Genomic DNA, 22,191 nt, shown 5'->3' with positions numbered 1-22,191 from the left:
TCTTAACAAAAGTCCCTTAGTGACCTTGAGCCAAAAGGGATCAGAAAATACAATTGCAAGCATGTGAACATGGCAAAAACATAAACAGTTCACAGACTTAGTGAAAACTGGCACATGCTGAAAACAGATATCAAGTAGGCATGTTTACGAGCTCGACGCACTCACTACGGTGCAAGTCATAACAAGATAAGCATACATCTAACAAGAACACACAAAAAGCAAGCTAGACATGGCAAGAACAATAGCATAGCATGCACGGATCAACTTCAGCATCATCGGCAAAATTGCAAACAAGTTGACAATCTGCCCAGATTCACAAAGTAGCAAAAGTAGAGCTCGATTGACTCAAGCTAGGGTGCTCCATAATTGCAAACAAAGACATGGATGGATAGATCACTACAAGATTAACAAAACATCCTTACTGATCATCCTCAAAAGAGGCACGGATCACTAGGGAACAACATGAACATATGGCCATATGAAATAAACAGATCAAGGACTTAGTGAAATTACTAAGTCCCTGAGATCAGCACTACCAAGTGCCCCACTTCGCAAGCTTGCACTAGTCACCACACACATTACAAAAATACATGGGTTTCACCTCTGGAGAGATGGCAAAACTCTTAACAAAACATATGTAGAGCTCATGGGCATATCATGCACACAATAAATCATGGCAAAAATGACAAATATGCAAATGGAGTAGCAGATCTGATAATTATCTCAAGTAGCCCTCTTCTAACAGCATTTCGGGCATCAAGATGAACTCAAATGAAAATGATGCAATGGAATGAAATGATGTACTCTCTGAGATGAACATTTGGATATGCTATATGCATGAATCAGAGCTAAGGATGCAAAGTTACGGGGCTATGAACTGGAGCACTTGGACTAGAAAATCCAGGGACTTAGTAGGAAAATCAACCTCCGGATCTAGGGTTTCGGTGGCACACAATCCGAGGCGGCGGTGCACGCACTGTTCACCGGAGGCGGCGGCCGGAGTTGGAGAAGCCGGAGCTCGTCGGGGCGACCGGATCCGAGTGGGGAGGCGAGGCCGGCGACAAGGAGGAGGAGGCCGGAGTCGAGACGGTGAACAGCGGCGGCCTGGGGCGCCGGGCGGCGTCGTCGGCGCACCGGCCGGCGCGGCGGCGCGGTGAGGCGAGGGTCGGCGCGGGTGTAAGTGCATCTAGTGCCACCCCTAGTTGGTTTTGGAGTATTGACGACAAACCTAGTTGAGGGACTAATGTGTTTATGAGAATTGCAGGATAACACAGGTAGAAGTCCCTCATTGATTCGGTTTTACTACCAGAGATGACCCCTAAAAATGTATGAAGACATTGAAGTTAAAGGTGGTATATGAAGATATTCACATTGAAGACTATGACAAGAGAAGACACTATATGAAGCCTATGGAGCTCGAAGACTTAGATCTTTCGTAGTTCTTTTTCTTTTGTGTTGAGTCATAGGAACCACCGTACTGTTAAGTGGGGTCCAAGAGAACCAGTCAGAATGACTAAAGTGATGCCTAAACCAAAAACCTATGTCTTCAAGTGAAGACTATGTGAGCGAATCTTGTTCAGAGTCGGACAAGTCAGCTTTGCTTGTAGCCCAAGTAAAGTTGCCGTGTGAGTTTGAAATCTGACCGTTGGAACACGTGTCAGTTCCTTAGTGACCCAGGGTCATTTCGGACAAATCAGGTCGGGTTGCCAAGTGGCTATAAATAGTCCACCCCCTACAACCATAAACGGTTAGCTGCTTAGATTGAAAGTACGGCTTTTGTCGTTTGAGAGCAACCCACCTCGAAGCCTTTGAGAGAGAATTCCTTGCGAGGATAAAGCCCTAACCACCAGAGCCAGAGAGAATTGGGCATCACTTAAGTCTTCTTGTCTGTGTGATCTGAAGACTTATTACACTTGAGGACTGTGCATCCTCCAGCCGGTTAGGCGTCGCGTTCTGAGCATCCAAGAGACATTGTGGATTGCCGGTGAACGATGTCTATGAAGGTTTGGGAGTCTACCTTGAAGACTTACCAGAGTGATTGGGCGAGGTCTATGTGACCTTAGCTCAAGGAGAATACGGTGAGGACTGGGTGTCCTGAGCTGCGTGTTCAGGACTGGGTGTCCGGGACTGTGTGTCCTAAGGTTTAAATACCTAGCCACTCCAACCAGACGTACAGTTGTCACAGCAACTGGAACTGGTTCAACAAATCATTGTCTTCAACGAGTCACTGGTTTCATCTTCACTTCACTTTACTTACTGTTACTCCTTGTGAAGTCATTGTATGTTTGCACTATCATTTGTCTTCACTGAGTGACTGCGTGTTCTATTTGGCTTCACAATATCTTCCTACCTGATCCTTACTACCTAGCTACTATTAGTCTTTGTGCTTTCACTTCATTGAATACTTGACTATGGTTGCCTAGTGTAGTCTACCTTCCGCTGCATCGTAATAGGTTTAATTTTATCGTTTGTCTTCAAAACTTCTATGTTCTGAAGATTTTCATAAAAATCGCCTATTCACCCCCCCTCTAGTCGATATAACGCACTTTCAATTGGTATCAGAGCAAGCTGCTCCCTTGTTCTGTGTGATTCGGTTTAACCACCTGGAGTTTTAGCTATGTCGACTGCAGGGATAATTAAAGTCTCCGCTGCGTGCCCCGTCTTCGATGGAACTGAATATCCCTACTGGAAGAATAAGATGCGCATGCATCTTGAAGCCATTGACGTCGACCTATGGTATGTCATCGAGAACGGCGTTCCCAAGGCTGGAGAAGGTGTCACTGCTGCTGATGTCAAGAAATTCATTCAACTGGACTCTACTGCCAAGAATATCATCTGTGGTCATCTGACCAAAGGACAGTATGGCCGTGTGAGTGCTTTGAAGACATCCAAGCTGGTCTGGGACTGGCTCTCCAAGGTCAATGAAGGCATCTCAACCCAGAGAGATCAGAGAATCAGTGTCCTTCGCAACCTCTTCAACCGCTTTAAGCGAAATGACAATGAGAATGTCCAGCACACATTTGACCGACTCACTGACATCACAAATGAGCTTCAAGCCCTCGGCGCCACTGAGATTACCAAACACGAAGTCGTCAAGACGCTGCTGAGATCACTTGATAGTTCGTTTGACATCCTGGCCCTGATGATTCAAGAACGTCCTGATTTCAAGACACTTGATCCATCTGACATACTTGAGAGGCTCAACACACATGAGTTTCAGCTTTCGGAGAAACGAGATATCTACGGTCCAAACTATGGGCGAACTCGTGCCTTGAAGGCAAACGCTGTCTCCTCATCTGAAGAAGAATCTGACAGCAGTTCTGATGATCCTGAAGACATTGGAAGGGAACTTGCTATGCTTGTCAAGAAGTTTCAAAAATTCACCAAGAAGAAAGCTTCAGAAAGTCTTCCCGGTCAAGTTCAAGGAATGATGAAGCTCCTGCTCATGACTACAAGAAGAAAACATGTCACAAGTGCAAGAAACTTGGCCACTTCATCTCTGAGTGTCCACAATGGGACAATGAGAACAAAAAGAAGAAGAAGAGCAAGGAATATGACTCTAACGACAAGAAGAAGAAGAAGAGATACTCAAAGTCTTCTTCCAAGTCTTCCTCAAAGTCTTCATCACACAAGAAGAGCTCATCTGGCAAGGCACGTGCGTTTGTTGGCAAGGAAATGGATTCAGAGGAGGAGTCTGCTTCTGAGGAGGCGGAGGTGGAGTCGGAGGAGGAATCCGACTCAGGCGTCGCAAGTCTGGCTACAGCATACGTTGCCAAGTCCATCTTCAACACTGAAGACAATGACTTCATCACCGACACCGATGCAAATGACAAGGACTACTCCGCTTCTACCTACTGCTTCATGGCACGTGGTGCCAAGGTAAACACACGCACTACTCACTATCAAACATCTAGTGACGATGACTCTGATTGTGGTTCAAAACCTAGCTACAAAACACTTGCTAAAATTGCAACTGAACAACAGAAAGCTATGGAACATATTCAAAAACTGTTAGACAGAAGCGATGATCTGTTAGGTGCTGAAATGACTCGATCTGCATCCTTAATTGAAGACATAAACAATCTTCACGTTAAGTATCAGGAACTTGAAAGTCGTCATGAAACTCTCTCAACAACTCATGAAAAGCTTTCCTATGATTATCTTCAAAGGAAGCAATATCTTGATAAATTGAGAGCGGTTCATGAAGATCTTCAAACGGAAAACGAGTCACTTCGCGCCAAACAGACCAGTCCCGCTCAGGAAGGATTTGAACCACCATGTCTTAAATGCATTGAGCATGATAATGCTACTTCTGTTGCTGAATGTTCTACTGCTACTGCTGTTGCAATATCTTCAACTGTTGATGTGGTAACTAACCCCTCTGCTGAGGATACCACCGCTATTGCTGATGAGAATGCTAGGTTGAAGACATTGCTTGAAACAGGGATGTACAAAAGTCTTAAAGGGCATCAGACGCTATGTGATGTCCTGAAAAAGCAGATTCTGAACCAGAACCCTATGAAAGAGGGTGTAGGGTTTGTAAGGAAAATGAATGCAGATGGCACTTACTGGAAACCTGAGCAGTACCCCAAAACCTTGTGGGTTGCTGCAAAGGAACCTTCAGCAGATCCATCCAATCTATCTGGCTTCACTTGTGCTAACCCCATTATCATTGATGAATCCTTTGATGCAAACTATATACTGTTTAAGAATCAGAATGGTGAAGTGTTTGCCAGGTACATTGGTACTAACTGCAGGAATGGACCGCCTATGAAGAAGATCTGGGTTCCGAAAAGGTGTCTGGAGAGTCTTCCTGTGAATGTCATCATGACACCTCACGTGAAGAAGACAAACCTCAGACCAAAGGCTTCATACGGTCCAAAGGCTTCATACAGACAGAGGACTCACCTGAGTCGCACTAACGCAAATGTTTTGCAGGGAAACCATACTCAGGCATATGAATATGAGAGCGGTTCATCAAACCGCCATGTTCATAAGACCAAGAACTATTCTGCTTATTCTTGTGAGTACTATTGTCCGCCTGCAAGACTGTTTGCTAAGGCCTCAAAGCCAAAATTCTCAGATGCTGCACTTAGACTTATTGCTTCTAAGCCGCCCTTGATGTGGTGGCTAAGAAAGCTTAACTCTCTTTTGCAGGGAAAGGTCTCCAGCAGAAAACCAAAATCGTCTGACGCTATTGCTGGTGACCTTAAACATCTTGTAGGGCTAAAGATCAAATGCCAAATGGTCTTACTATGTACTTCGTACCTGAATCGCTTGCTACTCTCCCTATTAGTCCTAACCTGGATCTAAGCTTTCATAACCCACTGGTTTGTCAAATGTTTTTGCTTCACAATGCTCTTGGTGAAGCCTATCCCCCTAACTGCACTGTAGGGTACGACACCAGCGTCTTCAGAATGGATTATTGACAGTGGGTGTACAAATCACATGACTGGCAAAAGACGTCTTCTTATGGACTCAACCTTACGTCCATCTGACAAGATCCACATCACATTTGCTGACACTGGTAAAAGTAAGGTATTGGGTCTAGGTAGAGTTGCAATCTCAAGGGATCAACACATGGATAAAGTCATGCTTGTTGAATCCCTTGGCTTCAACTTAATGTCTGTCTCAATGCTTTGCGACTTGAACATGATCGTAATGTTTTGAAAATATCGTTGCCTTGTACTAATGGAATCTAACAAGTCTCTAGTGTTTGAAGGGTATCGAAAAGATGATTTGTACGTGGTAGATTTCTCAACAGGGCCACAGCTTGCAGTATGTCTTCTAGCAAAGGCTTCAGAATGCTGGCTCTGGCATCGGAGGCTTGGACATGCTGGCATGAGGAACCTCCACACCCTTGCGAAGAAGAAGCATGTCATAGGCATCGAGGGCGTCAAGTTCAAGAAAGACCACTTATGCGGTGCCTGTGAAGCAGGGAAGATGATGAGGGCCAAAAATCCCTCGAAGACAATCATGACCACTACTCGACCCTTCGAACTGCTTCACATGGATCTTTTCGGTCCCACTCATTACTCAACTCTAACTACTACTGCTTGCCTCTATGGCTTCGTTATTATTGATGATTATTCTAGATATACTTGGGTGCACATAATCCTTTACAAGACTGAAGTGCAGGATGTCTTCAGACGCTTCGCCAATCGAGCTATGAACAATTTTGGCGCCAAGATAAAGCACATCAGAAGTGACAATGGCACTGAATTCAAGAACACTGGCCTTGATACATATCTTGATACCTTGGGCATCACACATGAATTCTCAGCCCCGTACACGCCACAGCAGAATGGCGTCGTCGAATGCAAGAACAGAACACTAATTGAGATGGCCAAAACGATGCTAGATGAATACAAGACCCCAAGAAAATTCTGGCCCGAAGCCATTGATACTGCATGCCATACAATCAATCGTGTTTATCTTCACAAGCTACTGAACAAGACATCTTATGAGCTCCTTACTGGCAAGAAGCCAAATGTCAGTTACTTCAGAGTATTTGGCGCAAGGTGCTGGATCAAGGACCCACATCACACCTCAAAATTTGCACCAAAATCACATGAGGGTTTTATGCTTGGATATGGAAAGGATTCACACTCCTACAGAGTCTTCAATCTCTTTCATTACAAAGTGGTTGAAACAGTGGATGTGCGGTTCGATGAGACCAATGGTTCACAAAGAGAGCAGCTGCCAAATGTGCTAGATGAAGTTCCATCCAGTGAATCAATCAAGCTAATGGGAACTGGAGAAATTATACCTTCTGAAGCTCATCCTGAAGAAGAACTTATCATTTCAGCACCTGATCAACATGAAGACAGTGCTCAGCCTGAAGACATTCCTTCCAACAACAACAATGAACAGCAAGAGCAAAGTCTTCGCCCTGTACATCCTCGCGTTGCCAATGAAGTGCAGATTGAAAGAATAATTGATAGCATCAATGCACCTGGTCCACTCACTCGTTCAAGGGCAACTCAGCTAGCAAATTTCTGTGGGCACTTCGCATTCGTCTCAATAACAGAACCCAAGAAAGTTGAAGAAGCCTTCATGGAACCTAAATGGATTCAAGCTATGCAAGAAGAGCTTCAACAGTTTGAGCTAAATAATGTATGGGAACTAGTTAAGCGTCCTGATCCATGGAGCACCAAATGGATATATCGCAACAAGTAAGATGAGCATGGTCAAGTTGTCAGAAACAAAGCTCGTCTCGTTGCTCAAGGATATACTCAAGTGGAAGGCATTGACTTCGATGAAACATTTGCTCCTGTGGCTAGACTTGAAGCCATACGCATACTGCTGGCCTATGCAAATCATCATAACATACTTCTATATCAAATGGATGTGAAGAGTGCCTTTCTCAATGGCAAGATTAAAGAAGAAGTGTATGTTGCACAACCGCCTGGCTTTGAAGATCCAAAACATCCTGACATGGTATACAAGCTCAACAAGGCACTGTATGGCCTCAAACAAGCCCCTCGGGCCTGGTATGACACACTTAAATACTTCCTGAAGAGCAAAGGCTTCATACTTGGTTCCCTAGATCCCACTCTTTTCACAAGACATATGATGGTGAACTATTTGTGTGCCAAATATATGTGGATGACATTATCTTCGGCTGCACCAATCAGAAGTACAGTGAAGAGTTTGGATATATGATGCAAGAGCAATATCAGATGTCCATGATGGGGGAGCTGAAGTTCTTCCTCGGTCTTCAAATACGACAACAACGCAATGGCATCTTCATATCTCAAGAGAAGTATCTCAAAGATTGCCTGAAGAAGTTCGGTATGCAAGACTGCAAAGGCTTCACAACACCAATGCCAGCCAAACATCATCTGGGTCCTGACGACAATGGTAAAGAGTTTGATCAAAAGGTATACCGCTCCATGATTGGTTCTTTACTTTATCTATGTGCATCTAGGCCAGATATTATGCTAAGTGTTTGCATGTGTGCTCGATTTCAAGCGGCACCAAAGGAGTCGCATCACTTAGCTATGAAGCGAATTCTTCGATATTTGGCTCACACCCCAACTCTAGGATTATGGTATCCAAAGGGCTCAAAGTTTGATCTGGTTGGATTCTCGGATGCTGATTATGCTGGTGACAAAGTTGATCGCAAGTCTACATCAGGCACATGTCACTTTCTGGGACAATCACTTGTATGTTGGTCTTCAAAGAAGCAGAACTGTGTATCTCTCTCCACTGCTGAATCTGAATACATTGCTGCTGGATCTTGCTACGCTCAGCTTCTGTGGATGAAGCAAACACTCAAGGACTATGGCATTCATCTAAAGCAAGTGCCACTTTACTGCGACAATGAAAGCGCCATCAAGATTGCCAACAACCCAGTTCAACACTCGAAGACAAAGCACATTGAAATTCGTCATCACTTTCTCAGAGATCATGTAGTGAAGGAAGACATTGATATCGTACACGTCAACACTGAAGAGCAATTGGCAGATATCTTCACCAAGCCCTTGGATGAGAAGAGGTTTTGCAAGTTATGGTGTGAGCTAAATATCCTGGAATCCTCAAATGTCTTGTGATCAGGCACACATCCTAACCCTTATGCATATTGATGACTTAGATGTGCAACACACGAAGTAAAGTATATCTTCAATCAATGAAGACATACATTATAAGTGTGAATATATTTATGTGGAATTTGACTTCGGAGCGCCACGATAATTGTGCGCCGTGTCTGGGTCTAATACTTCCTATACGGTGGGTAACGCCACCACCAAACGTTCTATTTTGAAGTGTTTCACTCATGGTGTTACCTTGCAATGTCTTCACATTTGGTTTGGCTTCGATCTCAACATATTTTCATGATTATCTTCACTATGTTGATTATATATATATATATATATATATATATATATATATATATATATATATATATATGCTAGTGTTCTGTCCTCTACATCATTCACTTATAGCTATGTCTTCGTGTTGAATCTTTTGAACTAAGTGAATGTGATCGGACCCTAACCTCTCTATGCTTTCTATCTCAAACTCTATCTCCCCAAGTCATATGCATTCTATTGAAACTGTCGAATGTCTTCTCTATGTCCTTGTCAGCAGAAGATACAGAGACAACCATTAAGTCTGTTTTCAATGCTCATTCCTCCACATGAAATCCGGAGAAGTAGGAACGACCACCCGACAATCCAGGCGTGCGTGGGACGTGGAACAAACCCCAAAATTCCGCATAATGGCCACGTGTTCCTCAGATGCGAATCGCCAGGGGCACCTGTGTAATAGCACAGTGCCGCCCTTGTACCTATAAATACACACTCACAGCGGTCATTATCTCTTCTTCCACCCTCGCACGAACCCTAGCGCCACCGCTAGCCCTCGACGACGCCGGCGACGAAGCGCTTCGCTGCCGCAACCTCTCCGACGCCGTCTTCACGCCGACCGCGGACATCGTCCTCTCCGCTGTCGCTGTAGGTGTCCTCCGTCGCCACGTTAGGGCACGGAAGATCGAACTGCTCGGCCTCATCTTACACTCCGTCTAGCAGTTCTTAGTGTGGTAAGTAAAACTTCCTCTTTTTTCAGCACCATTGATCCTATGGATTTGTCACTTTCTACCACAAGCAGTTTCTGTTCACACAAGCTAGATCTCTCTCATACTGCATCTCATAACATGCCTAGTATATTCACTTGTGCTTCACAAAGTAGTTAGATTCCTCACTTGTACTGATCTGTGGATTCGTACAAATCTGGAACCAACTTCTTATCTATGAGTGAATGTCTTCGCACGATGAGGTCAATGTCTTCTAAACTGATTTATCTTCAAAATCTTCTGAGAATGCATATGACCTCTTCCCCTTCCCTCGCACCTTAATGCTGTCACAGGTACATGTCCGTGGGAGAATCCTTTGGTTCTCATAGCCTGCATTCATTTGCAGAATTCTTACAGCATCACATAAATTCTCCCGAAGCCAGTTCCTGTTGGTCCAGCAAACGAAAACCTTTGAAGCCTTTGAACGTCTTGAAGCCTTTCAGGTTAAAGTTTATGGCTTCAGAGAAAGCAGCAAGGAAGGGTGGCAGAAAGCGTCGTGGTGAGACCTCCAGAGATCTGCCAGATGAACTCTTAGAAATGTACAAGATAGATCCTGAAGAGGATTACAGTCAGGGCAAGACCCGAATCCAATGGATTCGAAGATATTGGGCAGAACAATGGTTCAAATACAGATTTGTGACCCAGGACTATGCTGAGAAAAACGCCATCAAGAGACCGTGGGGAGACATCCTATTCAAGAATCTTCTACCCAGGTCCAGAGATGAAGCCATTGCTCAAGGCTTCTATCCATGCATGGTCCGTGGACCACAGCCTGCTGATGCACATTCGTCGTCACTGCTATGGTGTCGTGACGACAATCTGTTCAAGCGCAACTTCCAGTTTGCTCAGAACTCAGCGAAGCAGAACAAGAAGACTTTTGGGTTAGACTTCAACCCTGGTCCCTCATCTCCAAGGGCAGATGGCACACGACATGCAGAACCCAATGTCATCGGTCCTTTCGCCAACCTTGAAGGCCTCATCACCTACATCTTGGTTCAAGGGACTGCAGTGAATGAGCCTGCAGCTGACACTGAGTCTGATGCGCCTGCAGTGCCGAAGCCAAAGCAGTTGAAGAAGCCAAAAGCTTCAAAGCCGGCCCCTTCACCAAAAATCTCAAGGGCGAAGCCATTGGCAACTGCACCTCCTGAAGACAGTGTGCAGTCTGAAGACTTATCACGCGTCTCCAAGCCCCAGAAGGCCAAGATGCCTCTGTCTCACACTGGCAAAGAGCTAACAGCTGCTGCCATTCTGCGCAATGACGACATTGATCTGTCAAGTGATGAAGATCTTGCAAATGACGCTCTTGAGCAACTCATCAAGAGCAAAGAAGAAGCAGAAATCTTCAATGATCTGCCTCTCTTTGATGTCACCATCATCCACAACTTCATTGACGAGTGGTTTGACACGCCAAACATCAGCTTTGAAGATCTGCAGCTACCCATTGGCCTTAGTGTCGCCTTCCAAGGCGCCATTGCTTCAGAACATGCTATTGCCCAGCGCATTGTTGAACTGAAGCAGAAGATTGACTATGAAAAGGCTCAGTTCAAGAAGCATATGGCCAAGCTCAGCATGCAAGAAGTGAAGAACTTCAAGACAATGATGCACGAGCTCAAGGAAGCCTTCGTGAAGAAGCATGCAGAAGCTGAGGGTTCGCGTGAGCGCATGAAGACTCTTGCTGACAGATGTGTGCAAGCCTATAATGAGGCTGAGAAGCGCAAGGCACTTGGGCGTCCTGGCATCGACCCCAGGATGGCCGCAAAGAAGAAGAAGAAGCCTGCTACGGCTGAACCTGATGCACCAAGGCAAGAAGCAGTTCTGATTGTCTTCCCAACTAGACTGACTGGCTCAAAGCTAAAAAGCCGGTCAACAGCTTCAGAGCTCAAGAAGACAAGGACTGCTGAGGCTGAAGCCAGGAAGAGGAAACACTCTAAAGCCTCTCCTACTGCCCCCTCTGAGAAGAAGAGGAAGACCAAGAAAGCTCGGGCTGCTTCCACAGAGCCCTTGATAGTTGAACCCATTTCTATGGTCTATCCTGAAGCTGAACGACAACTGAACATTTATGAGCCTGCTTCCACAGAGGCTCATGAAGCTGAAGACATTCCAGCAGCTGATCCCATCGCCGCTGAAGACATTGGTCAACATGACAATGTAGAAGATGGTGCAGTCCTTCCTCAGCATGAAAACAGTGAACTCATCAGTATTGGTCGTCCACTGACGCCAATTGCACAGGATGCTTCATGGGCGGATCGCCCACAAGAGGAAGAAGACTATGAGGCCCAGCCCACTCCAACTCCATAGGCGTCGTCTACGTTCCGCAGGCTTCACAAAGGTCCTAGGCCTCAAGTCTCTGCTGAAGACATTCCGGCTGCATCAGCCGCAAAAGAAGGAGTCCCACAAGATCCCACTCCCCTGTCCCACCAAGAAGCAGTTCTCCAGGAGAATGTGCTTGTGACCGACTCTCCAGCTAGTCAAGTGGAGGATGAAATTCGTGAGGCTGCCACAACCACCAATGAAGCTAATGTGGAGCCCTCCCCAGCAAAAGCGTCAGAAGACAGCGAAGCCACTGATCCCGCCACTTCTGTTTCTGAGTCTGCTGCCGATCCCCAATTCAACTATCATGTTGAGCATAGGCCTCAGGTCCAGAAGCCAATCCCAAGACTACCAAGGTTTCCAGGTCCTGCATCAGCACCTGGCTCCTTCAACATCAATGGCTTCAGGGCAGACAACACGTTCTTCAATAGCTCCAGGAACCCCTACTCAAGGGAAAGGATATCATCTAATCGGTTCTAGATCTATCCTCAGCGAAGCTATTACTCTTGCATTCTGTATAACCAAGGTCGCATCTTCACACACAAGCGCCTTGACGTTGAAGCTATAGCTGGTCTGCCCTGTCTGGAAGAAGATTTAGATTGCTTCAAGGAAGTTGGACTGCTGCCGTTCATTACTGACGAAGAGCATTGGAATGAAGAGCTGCTGCTTCAATTCTATGCCACACTTCACATCAGAGGGTACAACAGAGATCCGAAGACTTGGGTCCTGGAGTGGATGACTGGCAACGTTCATCATGAAGCCAATGCATTTGACATCATTGAGCTCACTGGCTTGCCCACTCCTGGCGATCTCTTCGAGCAAGGCTGTCAGCTGCATGCTGAAGCTACTAAGAGCATCTTTCAGTGGCCAGAACCTGATATGAGTCAGATGCTCAGCATGATGAAGCCATTGCCCCAAGATGCTGCTTATCCCATAGAGTTCTTCGTTGAAGACCTTGAGTACCTGCCAAGAACCATCTATCACATCATCAGGCGAACTCTCTGGCCTATTAAAGGGCACTCTCCAAATGCCAAGCTTCAGGGTGCAATGAAGACTTTGGTCTTCTATATACTTCATGACAAATGCTTCAATGCACAGGACTTCTTCATACGCCAACTTGCTGCATCAGGCATTGATCTGTTTGGTTTGAAGTTCTACGCCCCTTGGGTCATGCGGCTGATCAAGCTACACTCCGCCATCTCGTATCAGCCCTTAGCCCGCAACCATCGGATCTTCTTGCCTGACGTGGACATGTCTACTGAAGCCATATATTCTGAGCCTGCCAAGCAACCTCTAAGTCTTCAGAATGTTGAACATCAGAGTTTTACTCAGAACGTTGAAGGCATTGAAGCAGTTTCTCGGGTGTATCCTTTGGCTGGCACTACACGTGCACCACACCCTGCTTCCACTAAAGCCACTGACAGTGCCACTGCTCCAAGACCCAAGAAGCGCACTCGTGTTCTCAACGACCGAGAGCTTTTTGTAGCTCTACATCAGAAACAGGATAGGCATCATGACTGGCTGAAGCGTCAGATGAAAAGCCTCTTGGTGGATGTTAATCGCACTCGAAATCTTGCCACCAAGAATGCTTTTGTTGCCCATGAAACCTGTCGCCGCACATGGAAAGGGCTCACGATGATGTGTTCTGAAGCTGATCTTCAATAGGATGGCTTCACCGAGAGATTCAAGTTTGACTCCACACCTCCTCGAAGGGCTGTGCTGCTAGGAAATCCATCCTTTGAAGACTCTGAGTACTCTTCCTCTGCTGCCACAGTGACTGCCAGAATTATTGAGGAAGAAGACGATGCTACTTCACCGCCACCTCCTTCAGCACCTCCAAGCTCTTCTGCACCGCCAAACAACACCAACAACCCTGCTACTTCACCTACTCCTCATGAGAACGAGTAGAGGCTATATTTCTTCAAACCTTTTTGGTCATTACTGACAAAAGGGGGAGAAGCATATGAAATTGATAGTCTTCAAGCGGGTCCATATGGGCGGGTGCTTTATATTTTGCTTCGTGCTTACAACTCTCGTTTTTGCTACATTTGGTTCTTATGAGTTGTAACACTTAAACTAGATGGTCGTCTGCTACTTATTTGCCACCTTGTTTTGCGAAGATAAATTCCGCATGTGCGACGATAAATTCCGCACTTAGCTCATTCTGCAGACGTCCATTTTCCATTATGCATGTCATTATCTTCATATACTTTCACATGCATAGTGGATTGTCATCATAAGTTGAAGTGGATCTCCACAAGTACAACCTGCCATGTGCATTTGCATTCCAAAAGCAAATTAACTTATATGCACATCTTCAGGGGGAGTCCTTGCAACTTATGAAGACAATTCCTTATCCTTTACAATTTCACAGATTATATTCCCCGTTGAAAACTTCAACTAGTTTGTCATCAATCACCAAAAAGGGGGAGATTGTAAGTGCATCTAGTGCCACCCCTAGTTGGTTTTGGAGTATTGACGACAAACCTAGTTGAGGGACTAATGTGTTTATGAGAATTGCAGGATAACACAGGTAGAAGTCCCTCATTGATTCGGTTTTACTACCAGAGATGACCCCTAAAAATGTATGAAGACATTGAAGTCAAAGGTGGTATATGAAGATATTCACATTGAAGACTATGACAAGAGAAGACACTATATGAAGCCTATGGAGCTCGAAGACTTAGATCTTTCGTAGTTCTTTTTCTTTTGTGTTGAGTCATAGGAACCACCGTACTGTTAAGTGGGGTCCAAGAGAACCAGTCAGAATGACTAAAGTGATGCCTAAACCAAAAACCTATGTCTTCGAGTGAAGACTATGTGAGCGAATCTTGTCCAGAGTCGGACAAGTCAGCTTTGCTTGTAGCCCAAGTAAAGTTGCCGTGTGAGTTTGAAATCTGACCGTTGGAACACGTGTCAGTTCCTTAGTGACCCAGGGTCATTTTGGACAAATCAGGTCGGGTTGCCAAGTGGCTATAAATAGCCCACCCCCTACAACCATAAACGGTTGGCTGCTCAGATTGAAAGTACGGCTTTTGTCGTTTGAGAGCAACCCACCTCGAAGCCTTTGAGAGAGAATTCCTTGCGAGGATAAAGCCCTAACCACCAGAGCCAGAGAGAATTGGGCATCACTTAAGTCTTCTTGTCTGTGTGATCTGAAGACTTATTACACTTGAGGACTGTGCATCCTCCAGCCGGTTAGGCGTCGCATTCTGAGCATCCAAGAGACATTGTGGATTGCCGGTGAACGAAGTCTGTGAAGGTTTGGGAGTCTACCTTGAAGACTTACCAGAGTGATTGGGCGAGGTCTATGTGACCTTAGCTCAAGGAGAATACGGTGAGGACTGGGTGTCCTGAGCTGCGTGTTCAGGACTGGGTGTCCGAGACTGTGTGTCCTAAGGTTTAAATACCTAGCCGCTCCAACCAGACGTACAGTTGTCACAGCAACTGGAACTGGTTCAACAAATCATTGTCTTCAACGAGTCACTGGTTTCATCTTCACTTCACTTTACTTACTGTCACTCCTTGTGAAGTCATTGTATGTTTGCACTATCATTTGTCTTCACTGAGTGACTGCATGTTCTATTTGGCTTCACAATATCTTCCTACCTGACCCTTACTACCTAGCTACTATAAGTCTTTGTGCTTTCACTTCATTGAATACTTGACTATGGTTGCCTAGTGTAGTCTACCTTCCGCTGCATGGTAATAGGTTTAATTTTATCATTTGTCTTCAAAACTTCTATGTTCTGAAGACTTTCATAAAAATCGCCTATTCACCCCCCCTCTAGTCGATATAACGCACTTTCAGCGGGCGAGGTCGCCGCGCGGGAGGAAGACGAGGCGAGCTGCGGCGCGGCGCTCTGGCCCGAGCGGTCGGCGGGGAGGGCCGGCCTCGGGCCCTCGCGGGCCGGCGGCGGGAGGCGGGCAAGTGGGCACGGGCGGGACAGGTGGCGGCGGTTGATTGGCGGCGGCGGATCGGGCGGACGTGTCCGGCCTGATTCGGACACGTCCGGCGGCGAGGGGGCCTTTTTTAGGGTTTCGGGGAAGAAGGAGATCCGAAAACGGAGGGGGTCTTTAAATAGAGGTAGAGGGAGCTAGGAGAGTCCAAATGAGGTGCGGTTTTCGGCCACGCGATCATGATCGAATGCTCTAGATGATGGAGCAGAGTTAGGTGGGTTTTGGGCCAAATTGGAAGTGTGTTGGGCTGCAACACACACGAGGCCTTTTCGGTCCCTCGGTTAACCGTTGGAGTATCAAACGAAGTCCAAATGGCACGAAACTTGACAGGCGGTCTACCGGTAGTAAACCAAGGCTGCTTGGCAAGTCTTGGTCCAATCCAGAAATGTTTAATCTCCACACACGAAAGAAAGCTAGAAATGACCACCGGAGGAGAACTAAGTGCCGGAATGCAAAACGGACAACGGGGAAAAAGCTCGAATGCATGAGATGAACACGTATGCAAATGCAATGCACGTGATGACATGATATGAGATGCATGACAATGACAACAACACACGGAGACAAAAACCCGAACCCGAGAAAATAAAATAACTTAACACCGGAAACGACAAGAGTTGGAGTACAAATTGGGAAAGTTACATCCGAGGTGTTACAGCTAGCCTCTCTAATACCGTGCACCTTTCGCCGGTATCATACACCCACCATATACCTTCCTCAAAACAGCCACCATATCTACCTATTATGGCATTTCCATAGCCATTCCGAGATATATTGCCATGCAACTTTCCACCGTTCCGTTTATTATGACACACTCCATCATTGTCATATTGCATATCCCGGTACACCGCCGAAGGCATTCATATAGAGTCATATTTTGTTCTAAGTATCGAGTTGTAATTGTTGAGTTGTAAGAAAAATAAAACTGTGATGATCATCATTATTAGAGCATTGTCCCAGTGAGGAAAGAATGATGGAGACTATGATTCCCCCACAAGTCGGGATGAGACTCCGGACGAAAAAAAAGAGAGGCCAAAGAAGCCCAAATAAAAAAAAGAGGCCATAAAAAAAGAGAAAAGGCCCAAATAAAAAAATGAGAGAAAAAGAGAGAAGGGACAATGTTACTATCCTTTTACCACACTTGTGCTTCAAAGTAGCACCATGATCTTCATAGTAGAGAGTCTCTCATGTTATCACTTTCATATACTAGTGGGAATCTTTCATTATAGAACTTGGCTTGTATATTCCAATGATGGGCTTCCTCAAATTGCCCTAAGTCTTCATGAGCAAGCAAGTTGGATGCACACCCACTTAGTTTATTTTTGAGCTTTCATATACTTATAACTCTAGTGCATCCATTGCATGGCAATCCCTACTCACTCACATTGATATCTATTGATGGGCATCTCCATAGCCCGTTGATACGCCTAGTTGATGTGAGACTATCTTCCCCCCCTTTTGTCTTCTCCACAACCACCATTCTATTCCACCTATAGTGCTATGTCCATGGCTCACTCTCATGTATTTCGTGAAGATTGAATATTTTTTTGAAAAAGTTAGAGTATGAAACAATTGCTTGGCTTGTCATCGGGGTTGTGCATGATTTAAATATTTTGTGTGGTGAAGATAGAGCATAGCCAGACTATATGATTTTGTAGGGATAACTTTCTTTGGCCATGTTATTTTGAGAAGACATAATTGCTTTGTTAGTATGCTTGAAGTATTATTATTTTTATGTCAATATAAACTTTTGTCTTGAATCTTTCTAATCTGAATATTCATATCACAATTAAGAAGATTTGCATTGAAATTATGCCAAGTAGCACTCCGCATCAAAAATTCTCTTTTTATCATTTACCTACTCGAGGACGAGCAGGAATTAAGCTTGGGGATGCCTGATACGTCTCCAACGTATCTATAATTTTTGATTGCTCCATGCTATATTATCTACTATTTTGGACTATATTGGGCTTTATTTTCCACTTTTATATTATTTTTGAGACTAACCTATTAACCGAAGGCCCATCCCAGAATTGCTGTTTTTTGCCTATTTCAGTGTTTCGAAGAAACGGAATATCAAACGGAGTCCAAACGGAATAAAACCTTCAGGAACGTGATTTTCTCACCGAACGTGATCCAGGAGACTTGGACCCTGCTCCAAGGAACAAAAGAGGCGGTCACGAGGGTGGGGGCGCCCCCCTAGGGCCCGCCCCTACCTTGTGGGCCCCTCGGAGCTCCACCAATGTACTTCCTCCTCCTATATATACCTACGTACCCCCAAACGATCAGAACAGGAGCCAAAAACCTAATTCCACCGCCGCAACTTTCTGTATCCACGAGATCCCATCTTGGGGCCTGTTCCGGAGCTCCGCCGGAAGAGGGCCGTCATCATGGAGGGCTTCTACATCATCATAGCCTCTCCGATGAAGTGTGAGTAGTTTACCTCAGACCTTCGGATCCATAGTTAGTAGCTAGATGGCTTCTTCTCTCTCTTTGGATCTCAATACAAAGTTCTCCCCCTCTCTTGTGGAGATCTATTCGATGTAATCTTCTTTTTGCGGTGTGTTTGTTGAGACTGATGAATTGTGGGTTTATGATCAAGTCTATCTATGAATAATATTTGAATCTTCTCTGAATTCTTTTATGTATGATTGGTTATCTTTGCAAGTCTCTTCGAATTATCCGTTTGGTTGGGCCAACTAGATTGGTAGTTCTTGCCATGGGAGAAGTGCTTAGCTTTGGGTTCGATCTTGCGGTGTCCTTTCCCAGTGACAGGAGGGGCAGCAAGGCACGTATTGCATCGTTGCCATCGAGGATAACAAGATGGGGTTTATTTCATATTGCATGAATTTATCTCTCTACATCATGTCATCTTGCTTGAAGCGTTACTCTATTCTTAACTTAATACTCTAGATGCATGTTGGATAGCGGTCGATGAGTGGAGTAATAGTAGTAGATGCAGAATCGTTTCGGTCTACTTGTCATGGACGTTATGCCTATATACATGATCATGCCTAGATATTCTCATAACTATACTCAATTCTGTCAATTGCTCAACAGTAATTTGTTCACCCACCGTAGAATACTTATGCTCTTGAGAGAAGCCACTAGTGAAACCTATGGCCCCCGGGTCTATTCTCATCATATTAATCTCCATCACATTAATCTTGCTTTGCTTTTTTGCTTTGCTTTTACTTTTACTTTGCATCTTTATACCAAAAATACCAAAAATATTATATCTATCAGATCTCACTCTCGTAAGTGACCGTGAAGGGATTGACAACCCCTAATCATGTTGGTTGCGAGTAGCTATCGTTTTGTGCAGGTACGAGGGACTTGAGCGTGGCCTCCTACTGGATTGATACCTTGGTTCTCAAAAACTGAGGCAAATACTTACGCTACTTTGCTGCATCATCCATTCCTCTTCGGGGAAAACCAACGCAAGCTCACGAGGTAGCAGGGACACCTCGCGAGGTTCCTGTGAGGCAAGCCATGACGACTGGAGCTAGGCGGGCGCCAGGCGGGTGCCAGCGCGTAGTGTCCTTGTTTCCTCTTTGGTGCTAAAGAGGCAAGCGCAGGCGAGGAGTCCCGAGGCATCATGCAAAGGTTTCCATATCGGTGCAACAAGACCAAGACCAGCAGGACGGAGGTCACCGTGGAGCCCAAGACGGCGTCACCACTAGAGCCTTTGGCAGACGAAGACTACTTTTGTCAGGATAGCTTGTACTAGCCGCCCCCCTTCAAATTGGCCGTTGTGGGATCCCTTCCCGCCTAATATTTGGGAAGAGGACCCGGGCCTCTATAAATAGGACTAGCCACCACCATAGGCAGGGGGCTCATCCGAAGAGCCAATCTTGGACAGGATCCATTCCACCAAGGCCACCACAGTAGTTCACCTAGCACAAGAACACCTCTCCTCAGGAGGCTGTTCTTCCCTTGTAACTATTCATCCTCCGCCCAAGAGGCAATCCACCACACCACACTGGAGTAGGGTATTATACCACAACGGTGGCCCGAACCAGTATAAATCTTGTGTCTCTTGTTCTTTGGGTTCGTCGAGCTACGCCGTGAAATCGCGTTGAGTGCGAGCTAGAGGGAGGGGGAGATCTTCGTGCGCATCCCAGTGTTAGAACCTCAAGGGTTTTGCCGGAACCCGAAACCCGACATTTGGCGCGCCAGGTAGGGGTGCGCCGAAGCTTCGCCTCCCTGACCGGCTCCCATGGACGCCGCTGCTTCTCCGACTGGATCGACAGGCACCCTCCGCCCGGGCCTTCACCCCTGCCTTGCGGCGGGTGCGGTGGCCGCAAAAGTTCAAGCCGGAGATGTCGCCCCGTTACGATGGTGCGGCGGATCCGGCGACCTTCCTTCTAGCGTACGAGGAGGCCGTCCGGGAGGCTGGGGGTGACAATAAAGTCATGGCCAACTGGCTTCCAGTGGCCCTCGCTGGCGTGCCGCACGCCTGGCTCCTCCACCCGCCGGAATCTTCTGTGACCTCTTGGGAGGAGCTGCGAGACCTATTCATCGCACGCTTCGGGGGACCAGCACCCCCCCGTCGTCGCATCTCTCCTTGGTGGCTCGCAGGCGCCGCCCTCGAACCGTCACATCAAGCCGTTCTTTCGATGGATCGGCGACGCCTCTGCGCGGCAGGGGGCTCCCCCGGGTTGGTTGGCGCCCAAGGACAACCTGACCCTCGACTCAAGGGATCACCCAGTCACCACCGTCGGTTCGGGCGTGCTTCTGATGCTTTGCACGCTGACCATCTGCAGCGTAGCCGTTACCAAGACCCTCATCGACGGCGGCGCCGGCCTCAACGTGCTCTCCATGGACGATTTTAGCCTCCTTCACATACCGCTTGAGCAGCTCCACCCCAGCAAGCCCTTCTCTGGAGTCGGCGGCAGCTCCTCCAACCCCCTAGGGCAGATCCGTCTCCCCATGACCTTCGGCACACGCCACAACTACCGCACCGAGCTAATCGACTTCGACATCACCCGCATCAGCTTGCCGTACAATGCCATCCTCGGGTACCCCGTGCTGGCCCAATTCATGGCGGCTACCCATCCTTCCTACAACCTCATGAAGATGCCCGGGAGCAAGGGCATCCTCACCATGGCCAGAGACACCAAGGAAGCCTTGGCGGCCCTCAAACTCGCCTTCAAGGTCACGGCGGTAGCTTGCCTGGTCGGCAAGGCCATGCCCAGGGCCAAGGGGGCTGCACCGACCAAGAAGAAGCAGCTATTCACTCAAGGTGAAGCCAAGATGAAGCAGATACCGGTCGACGAGGACGGGACCTCTGGCGCCACCTTTACTATAGGCGCCGACCTCGCCCCAGATCAAGAAAGGGAGTTGGTGGATTTCTTTCGGGAGAACAAGGAAGTATTCGCCTGGGAGCCCAAGCAGCTAGTTGGGGTCCCGAGAGGAGTGATCGAGCATCATCTAAGGGTGTGCCCCAATGTGCGCCCTGTGAAGCAGAAGGTGAGGCGTCAATCCACGGAGAAGCAATCTTTCATCATTCAGGAAACCTGCAAGCTAGAAGCAGCAGGTGTCATTCGCGAGGTCCGGTACCCAGAGTGGCTGGCAAACCCCGTCGGTGTTCTGGGAACGATGGTCCCCAGACTTGCGTGCCTGTGGCCCATGGCGTGGCTCCCCTAGTGGCCCTGTATGGCCCATCTTCACCAGCAAACACTCAAGACCCTCGCGAGGGGCCAAGGCTCATGAGGCGGACGACGCAAGACCTCCTCAGGGGCAGCCTCACTAGGCTGGCTCGCGAGGGGCGGAGAGATCAAGGCAAGGAACACCTTGCGAGGTTCTTGTGACGCAATCCATGATGATTGGAGCAAGGCAGGCGCCAGCGCGCGCAGTGTCCTCATTTCCTCTTTGGTGCTAAAGAGGAAAGCACATGCGAGGAGTTCCTAAGAATCGGGCAAAGGTCTCCATATCGGTGCAACAAGACCAAGACCAACAGGACGGTAGGACGGAGGTCACCGTGGAGCCCAAGACAATGTCGCCACCAGAGCCTTTTGCAGGCGAAGACTACTTTTGTTAGGATAACTTGTACTAGTTGTCTTCCTTCGAATTTGGCCCTTGTGGGATCCCTTCCCGCTCAATATTTGGGAAGAGGACCAGGGCCTCTATAAATAGGACTAGCCACCACCATAGCAGGGAGGGACCGAGATTGATGAGGACATCAATACCATTGTTACACCCACAGCCCCTGCGGCCATACATACTGGACCAATTACTAGAGCTCGCGCACGCCAATTGAATTATCAGGCACTTTCGTTTATTGGTAACGATTCTAGTGTTCATGAGAATATGATGCTGCCTAAATTGGATACATTTGTTTT

This window comes from Triticum dicoccoides, chromosome 3A (genome assembly GCF_002162155.2).
Source record: "Triticum dicoccoides isolate Atlit2015 ecotype Zavitan chromosome 3A, WEW_v2.0, whole genome shotgun sequence".
NCBI lineage: Eukaryota > Viridiplantae > Streptophyta > Magnoliopsida > Poales > Poaceae > Triticum > Triticum dicoccoides.
Note: the sequence above shows the minus strand (reverse complement) of the source record.